Here is an 8,488-nt window from a genome sequence, read left to right on the forward strand (position 1 = left end):
TACATTTGTCGAAATATTCTGACTATTTTCTTTTGTTAATGAAAAGTCCAAAAGTCAATTAGATGACCAAATTATTTTGTTAGCTCCCATCTTCTACAAATACATCTCCCATCACAACTCCTCCAAACGCACAGCAGATCTTGGAGCTTCTGAAAGGAATAAGAGCAATTCGTTTGTATTAGAGAAGAGAGGAGAAATGGCTGTCAAGCTGTTTGGAGCAGCATATGCTTCCTGCAGCAGAAGGGTGCTTGCATGCCCGATAGAGAAAGATATTGTTCCTGTTGATATATTTAAAGGGGAGCAGAAAAAGCCAGAGTTTCTGGCCTTACAAGTAGGACACCCTACTTATAAATTTTCTCAGCTTGTAAATTGCAAGAAGACATATATATAACATCTATATAGTTATTGAGATGCACAATGTTTTAAATTTGTATTTGTGTAATGCAGCCCTTTGGACAAGTTCCAGTAGTGCAGGATGGAGATCTCACACTGTTTGGTAATGATATTTATTGTTGTATATTAGTTCAAGAACTATATAGGTGGTCTACACTATTGGTTTCAATTTCATACATTCATTTTATTTATAGATCGATCGGATTTGTGTAAGAAAGTTTTGACTCATCTGTGTGATATATTTTGATTGGCTACTTAAAAACTTGATGATGAACTCGTCTGCATATATAAGCCTGATTAAGGCTGATTAGGGTGACTTAAACTAGTAACTCAAAGATAATATATTGATTGATTTTATCTTTGATTGTTTGAGTAAATGTCATTTGGTTCATTAGGATGACTTAAAATATCTTGAATCGATATGATCTATTGGTTGTTTGAGAATCTTGATTTGGGTGATGTATATTATCAAATTCTATATGATACATATACTTTTTATATTGATGATTTTCAATTTCCATGTAGTTATAATCATTGAAAATTTATAAATGTCTTTGGGTACCGAGGATTATCCCTTTCCATATTTGTATATAAAAGTTGTGTGAATGGTGTAGATGATCATCTTCAATGTGTATTCAATATACACAATTTACTTTTTTAGACCTGATTTGAATTGTACAGATTTCCAATATACATATAAATAAACTCATTGAATATGTTTAAGGATTTTGTGGGTGCTAAGGATTATCATTGCCCATGTTTGTATTCAAAACCTATGTGGGTGATGCAGATAATTATTTTCTATTTGATGTTTAGGAGTGTCTTACAAATTTATGTGTTATTAGTTCATCACTCATGTTACACACACACACACACACACACACACACACACACACACATGGGCTTCATTTGGATAGTGTAGAGCTAACTTTCTATTAATTGGGCACATGCAGAGTCAAGGGCCATCATAAGGTACTATGCTAAGAAATATGTAGGGCAAGGGACTTGTCTGCTTGGTAAGACTTTGGAGGAGAGAACATTGGTTGAACAATGGCTTGAAATTGAAGGACAAAACTTTGGCCCTCATGCTTATGCACTAGTTTATCAACTTCTCTTTGCCCCAAGGATTAATGTGCCCCCAGACAAAGCATTTATTGAGAGCAGTGTTCAAAAGTTGGGGAAAGTGAGATGTGTATGAAGAGAGGCTGTTAAAGAGCAAGTATTTGGCAGGGGATTTTTATAGCCTTGCTGACCTCTTTCATCTGCCATTTATTGACTATATAGTGAGTACTACTGATAAGGGTTATTTGGTTCAAAATAGGAAACATGTGAATGCATGGTGGGAGTGTGAAGAATAAAATCACAACCCTAAAAAAATTTCTTGGCACATGAAGGTATCGAGTGACAGGAGGGTGCTAAGTAAGCTCGACACAAGAGGAAGTCAAGTGAACTCGGTAATAACTACAGAGATAACTTGGTGAAAGAAAACAAAAGAGGGACTTGGTAAAGACCAAACTGAGTGGGTTGTAAGCCAAACTTACAACATAGATTTTTTCACCATTAAAACCAAAGAACCAAAGTATGATGATTTCAAAAAAGGACTTCTTAAATGCAAAACATGCAATAATGTATAAGAGAAGAACCACACAGATATGTATGCCTGCTTGCTTGCTTGTTGTTCAAATATGATAAACTATTACAAAATTTGGGAGCATTTGGCTTCAACCAAAAAATCCTAAAATATTCAAACTCATAAAAACTTAAAACTTAAAACTTGGAACTATAATGGTTGCATTCAATAACACCTAGAGCAAACACTGCTTCACAGGTCGAATCAAACAACAAACTTACAAAATAGCCAAAAAGAATCCAACATGTGCAACTGTAAACATGAAATTGGATCTTTGTTCCATCTTTTGACTTGATCTACTGATCAACTTTGTTTCCTCTTTACTCTACAAATCTTTGCTCTAATATCCTTTTTCTTCAACTGATTGAATGAGACCGATTCATTCCTTTTGTCTCTTTTATTTCTCCCTCTTTTCCAAATTTAAAAAACTCACCTACCCATATTCATTGTTTCTGACTGTTCTGCAGGTCGTCAGGTGGTAAGTGGGCATTTGGCTTTAGAGGCAACCAATTTGCAATATTGAGTATTTTATTGCTCCCCCTTTGTCCCGAGCCAAACAACAAGGATCACTTCTTATCCAAATTAACTACACCAAGACATTCTCTTAGGTGTATAAAACTTTTAATGTTTATAGGCTTAGTAAATATGTTGGCTAGCTACTACTTAGACTCTCAAAAATTCAATTTTGATATCCTCATTCTCCACCAACTCTTTGATGAAGTGATATCTAATCTCTATATGCTTGCTTCTATCATAAAAGACTAGATTCTTGGACAATGCAATTGAGGAGATATTGTCACAATAAATTGTGGTTCCATCCTCTTGCCTTTCATTCAAATCTGTGAAGATCTTCCTTAACCAAATAGCTTGACATGCTATTACATTTGCTATTATGTATTTAGCCTTTGCTATAGATTGAACAACAATAGGTTTCTTCTTGGATGCCCATGAAACAACACCCGATCTCATATGGAACATGTATCTGAAAGTGTTCTTCTTATCATCTAAACTTCCAACCCAATCTCTATCTGTATATCCCACCAACTTCAAATCATTTACTGTAGTATACAAAATCCCAAATCCCTTCATACCATTCACATACCTTAGGATCCTCTTTCCCGCTTACTAATGAGAATCCTTTGGTGTTTCCATAAATCTAGAAATTAAACTTACTCTATGCATTATGTCAGGCCAAGTTGCAGTCAAATATATCATACTTTTAATCATACTCTTATATAGTGTTGGATTCACACTTTTGCTACAATTTTCCTTGCTCAACTTCAGACCTACTACTGTTGGATTTGGGGTTGCCTTATTGTTCTACATTTTGAATCTCTCGAAGATCTACCTTGCATTTTTTTTTTGAGAGATGAAGATGACATAATGCATTTGTTTTACTTCTATGCTTAGAAAATATTTCAAGAGACCTAGGTCTATCATTTCAAATTCATTTTTCATGGCCTCTTTGAACTCACCAATTAGGAAATTGTTATTTCCAGTGAAAATTAAATTATCAACATACAAGACAACAATCAACACATTATTATTTTCTGCCTTGATGTAAAGAGTGGGCTCACCATCACTTTTTCTAAAGCCATTGCTCATCAATTATGAGTCAATCCTATTGTACCATGCCCATGGAGCTTGCTTAAGCCCATATAGAGCTCTCTTCAATCTATACACCTTGTGTTCTGCACTTACAACTTCATAACTAGGTGGTTGCTCCACATACACTTCTTCCTTCAATACACCATTCAAGAAGGCAAACTTCACATCCATTTGATATACCTTCCATTTGTGTCGGGCTACAATTGCTATGACAACACACATGGTTTCCATTCTTGCAACTGGGGCATACATCTCATCATAATCTCTACCATACTGCTACTTGTACCCTTTGACCTCTAAATGTGCCTTATGCCTATCTATTTTTCCTTTAGCATTGCACTTGGTATTATAAACCCATTTCACTCTAATTACTTTTTTCTTGGGAAGCAATGTAGTTAACTCCCATGTATCATTTCTTTCAATAGAATCTATTTTCTCATCCATGGCATTACACCATTTCTCTTCTTTCATAGATTCTTCAAAATAAGCTAGATCACTATGAGAAAATAATGCAAAATTTACACTCTCATCATAATCTTCCTCATGCCTTTCTTCCTGGTATATCTCCCTTAGACTCTTAGTCTTTCTTGGCAATAGGGAGATGACAGTGGGATTTGAATTTTTAGTATTGTTGCTGCTACTATTTTGCATACTAGCTCGGGGCTATCTTGAAGTTCTAGGAGTTGTTACTCAACATGTTAAGGGTTGCTTTCCTTTTTGCCTTTGTCTGTAATCTATGTTTGCTGCTCCATCTTCTTTCAGATCACCAATGTCATCTTCTTCCTCTTCAATGGTAAGCACTTTACTTGAAGTTCTTGAGGATTCATCTATCGAGCCATCCCATGATTGATTTTCAAAAAAATTCACATCTCTTGAAATGATTATCTTCTTGTTAATTGGATCATATAGCCTATAGGCCTTTGATTCTAAGTTGTAACATGTGAAGATGCATTCTACACCTTTTTCATCCAACTTTTGTCTTTGTTCCTTAGGCACATGTGCATATGCTACATATCTAAACACTCTCAAGTGCTCAACTATCCATCTGTTCCTTGACCAAGTGTCAAGAGGAATCTTTTCATGAACTAACTTTGTAGGACACCTATTAATCAAGTATACTATTGTTGCTATAGCTTCTCCCCAATATTTAGTTGGGAGCCCTTTTTCTTTCATCATGCTTCTTGCCATTTCAACAATGGTCCTATTTTTTCTCTTAGCCACTCCATTTTGCTGCATAGTATAAGTGGCTATCAGCTCTTTCTTGATGCCATTCTACCTACAAAAATTTACAAACATATTAGAGGTATACTCCCCTCTTCTATCTAATCTAAGGACCTTAACATAGTGTTGAGATTCTTTTTTAGTCAGGGCTTTAAATTCTACAAATTTATCAAATGCTTCAAATTTGTTCTTCAAAAAATACACCCATGTCCTACGACTGAAACCATATATGAATGTCATAAAAGTTTCACTCCCCGCAATAGAAGTAGTTTGCATAGGGCCTACCAAATTAGAATGCACCAATTCTAATGGTTCTCTAGCCCTTCTAGAATTTCCAAAATTGAAGGGAAGCCTATGTTGCTTACCTAATATGAAAGCCCCACACTTGTCATATGAATTTATAATGCTTGGGAAACCATCTACCATTCTTTTCTTGGACAACAAATTTAAATTAGCAAAGCCAAGATGTCCATACCCGAGATGCCAAAGCTTGGAGGGGTCTTCAATCATGCTCTTAAGAGCTGATTTCTAGTGTACTGCTATACATGCATGCTTGGGAAGTGAAACATTAACTTGAGAAGAGAAACATGTCTCTATCTTCAATGGGAACATTCGATTCTTTGTCACTTAGATTGTTGCAAATAATCTATTACTCTCATCCTTCTCATGAATGACACACTTGTCATTTTTCATCAGCACCTTGTATCCATTTTGAATGAGTTGTCCAACACTCATCAAGTTGTGCTTCATATCAGAGGAAAAATACACATTCTATATTTTCTTCTTCTCACCTTGCTTGGTGCAGACCATGATAGATCCTTTTCCTACTATGGGAATAGTTCCATTATTTCCTATTTTAATTTTAGACTTAAAAGTCTTATCAATGAAAGAGAATAAACTTTCATTACCACTCATGTGGTTGTTATATCTGTTGTCCTAGTACCATACCTCAGGGCTTCTTTCTTCACCAATGTTACACATGATGAAGGTTGTGGAATTGTTTGCATTTTCCATGTTCACATCAGCCACATTAGCATTTTTCTTTGACTAACACCCTATTTCTTCCAACATTCACTTGTATAATGCCCATACTTATGATAGTAGTAGCATTCAACATTGCTCTTGTTTGAGTTGTAATTCTGTTTACCTACTCTAGAGCTCTTTTGAGAGGTGCTTGCTCCCTCTTGGTTGCTTTCTCTTTCTCAGCTTTTTGCACCAGAATTCTTTTGACCATTCCTTCCATGACCTCTACTTCTTGAGCCTCTACTAGAGCCATTTCTACCTCTCCCCCTACCTCTTGTATTCTCTTGAGCCTTGAAAAATTTCTCTTGGGAAGTAGTTGCTGACTTGTTTATCTAATGTTCATGGGTTTGAAGAGTTCCCATCAACTCATCCATGGTCAATGTGGTGAGGTCCTTTGCTTCCTCTATGGTCATCACAAGGTTGTCATATTTCTGAGGCAAACTCCTTAGTATCTTCTCAACAATCCTCTACTTATCATAGTCTTTTCCATTTGATTTGAGTTGGTTTATCAAAGTGGAGATTCGTGAGTTCAAATCTCCAATAGGTTCATTGTCTCTCATCTAAAGGTTCTCAAATTCTCCTCTAATCATATGTAGCTTTACTACTCTAACCTTATCAATTCTCTTGAAGTTCATCTCAAGGATGTCCCATGCTTCCTTTGCATAATTTTCTACTACAATCTTGGGAAAAATAGTCTTTGTTATTGCTACCTCAATCAGACTTAATGCCTTTGCATCCTTTCTCCTTGACTCCTTTAGCCAAGTCTTTTGATTGTTGGTAAGGGCAACATATTGAGTTGGGTCTATCACATCATTAAACCCATTATGGTTTTCATTTTCTTTACCCATGTATCATTATTTTGTCCATTGAAGGACGATGGCTGCTACCATATCTTTCTTACATCTTCTGCCATGTCAAATATCCCAGATTAATTGCCTTAACTCACTGTGGATGTGGAGCCTCAAAGCTCTGATACCATGTGAAAAATAAAATCACAACCCTAAAAAATTTGCTCAACACATGAAGATGTTGAGTGTCAATTTTTCTCAGTACCAATGGATGCCAAGTGACAGGAAGGTGCCGAGTAAGCTCGGCACAAGAGGAAGCCGAGTGAACTTAGTAAAAACTATAGAGAGAACTTGATGAAAGAAAATAGAAGAGGGACTTGGTAAAGACCAAACCAAGTGGGTTGTAAGCCAAAATTACAGCATAGATTTTTCTACCATTAAAACCAGAGAGCTGAAGTATGAAGGTTTCAACAAAGAACTTCTCAAATGAAAAACATGCAATAATGAATAAGAGAAGAAAAAAAAAATGTATGCCTGCCTATTTGCTTGCTATTCAAATATGATAAACTATTACAAAATCTAGGAGGATTCAACTTCAACCAGAAAACTCTAAAATATTCAAACTTGTAAAAACTTAAAACTTTTAACTTGTAGCTCTAATGGCTACATACAATAACACCTAGAGCAATAACACCTAGAGCAGTCACTGCTACACAAGTCAAATCAAATAATGAACTTATAGAATAACCAAAAAGGACCCAACAAGTGCAACTACAAACACAAAACTAGAACTTCTTTCTATCTTCTGACTTGATCTGCTGATCAACTTCTTTTCCTCTCTGCTCTGCAAATCTTTGCTCTGATCTCCTTTTTCTTCAACTGATCGAATGAGACTAATTCATTTCTTTTGTCTCTTTTATTTCCCCCTCTTTTCCAAATTTGAAAAACTCACCTACTTTTATTCACTATTTCTGACTGTTCTACAAGCCATCAGGTGGGAGGTGGGCATTTGACTCTAGGGACTAGCGACTTGCAACATTAAATATTTCAACAGGGAGGATATTTCCTCTAGACCTGCATGGAAGAAGGTTCTGGCTATGTGAAACCATGGATCACGTGGCTTTTTCTCTTTCAAATTAAAATTCTAATCTATTTGCAGATCAACATAAATGAGAATCATGATCGTATCACTGGTGGTGAATGTTGTCTAATTCCTTCCTTAAAATTTAATAAGAGTCTAGACTTTTGTATCTTCACAATGCAAAAAGGATATGGGTAATAAAAGTCGTAGTCTGTTCTAAAGTTAATATTGTAATTTTGAATTTGGTTTCTTATCTTTGATTAGATCGAGTCATATCAAAATTTAGTTTGAGCTCAATTGAGAGGAAATTCTTTTTCAATATATGATTGTAATCAAATATTACATTTGCAGATTAATTGTGATTTGTGTTGTGAAGATGTGTCATAGAAAATAGCTCAGTGACTAACTGGTGTTAGTATTTCTCAATCTGTTTCATATTTCAGATATACTGTTAGGCTTTCAAATGATATTAAATATAATTGAAGATGATTAGGGTAGAGGCTAAGTCACTAAAACATGATATCAGTGATAGGAAGGATCTACTATAGTCAACAATATTGAAGTTGGACCTTTAAAGGGCCAATCAATGTTGGATAAACAAGGGTACATTTTTTTTTTTGTGTTTGGGGGCTAGGGTTAACCACTATAAATCCCCTTGATTTGGAAGAAAGAAACATTGCAGCCATGTGGCTGAAAGTTGAAAGATATATCATTTCAACCAACACTCAATGCATATCAACCTCC

General features: G+C 35.4%; 1 pseudogene; it reads left to right on the forward strand.

Annotated features, from left to right (window-relative positions):
* Nucleotides 1-169: 169 nt before the first annotated feature.
* On the forward strand, nucleotides 170-7,766 carry LOC149528595 (glutathione S-transferase F9-like; annotated as a pseudogene).
* The last annotated feature ends 722 nt before the right edge of the window (nucleotides 7,767-8,488 follow it).

Source organism: Cupressus sempervirens, chromosome 11 (assembly GCF_028749045.1).
Source record: "Cupressus sempervirens isolate cs-2001-9-10 chromosome 11, ASM2874904v1, whole genome shotgun sequence".
NCBI lineage: Eukaryota > Viridiplantae > Streptophyta > Pinopsida > Cupressales > Cupressaceae > Cupressus > Cupressus sempervirens.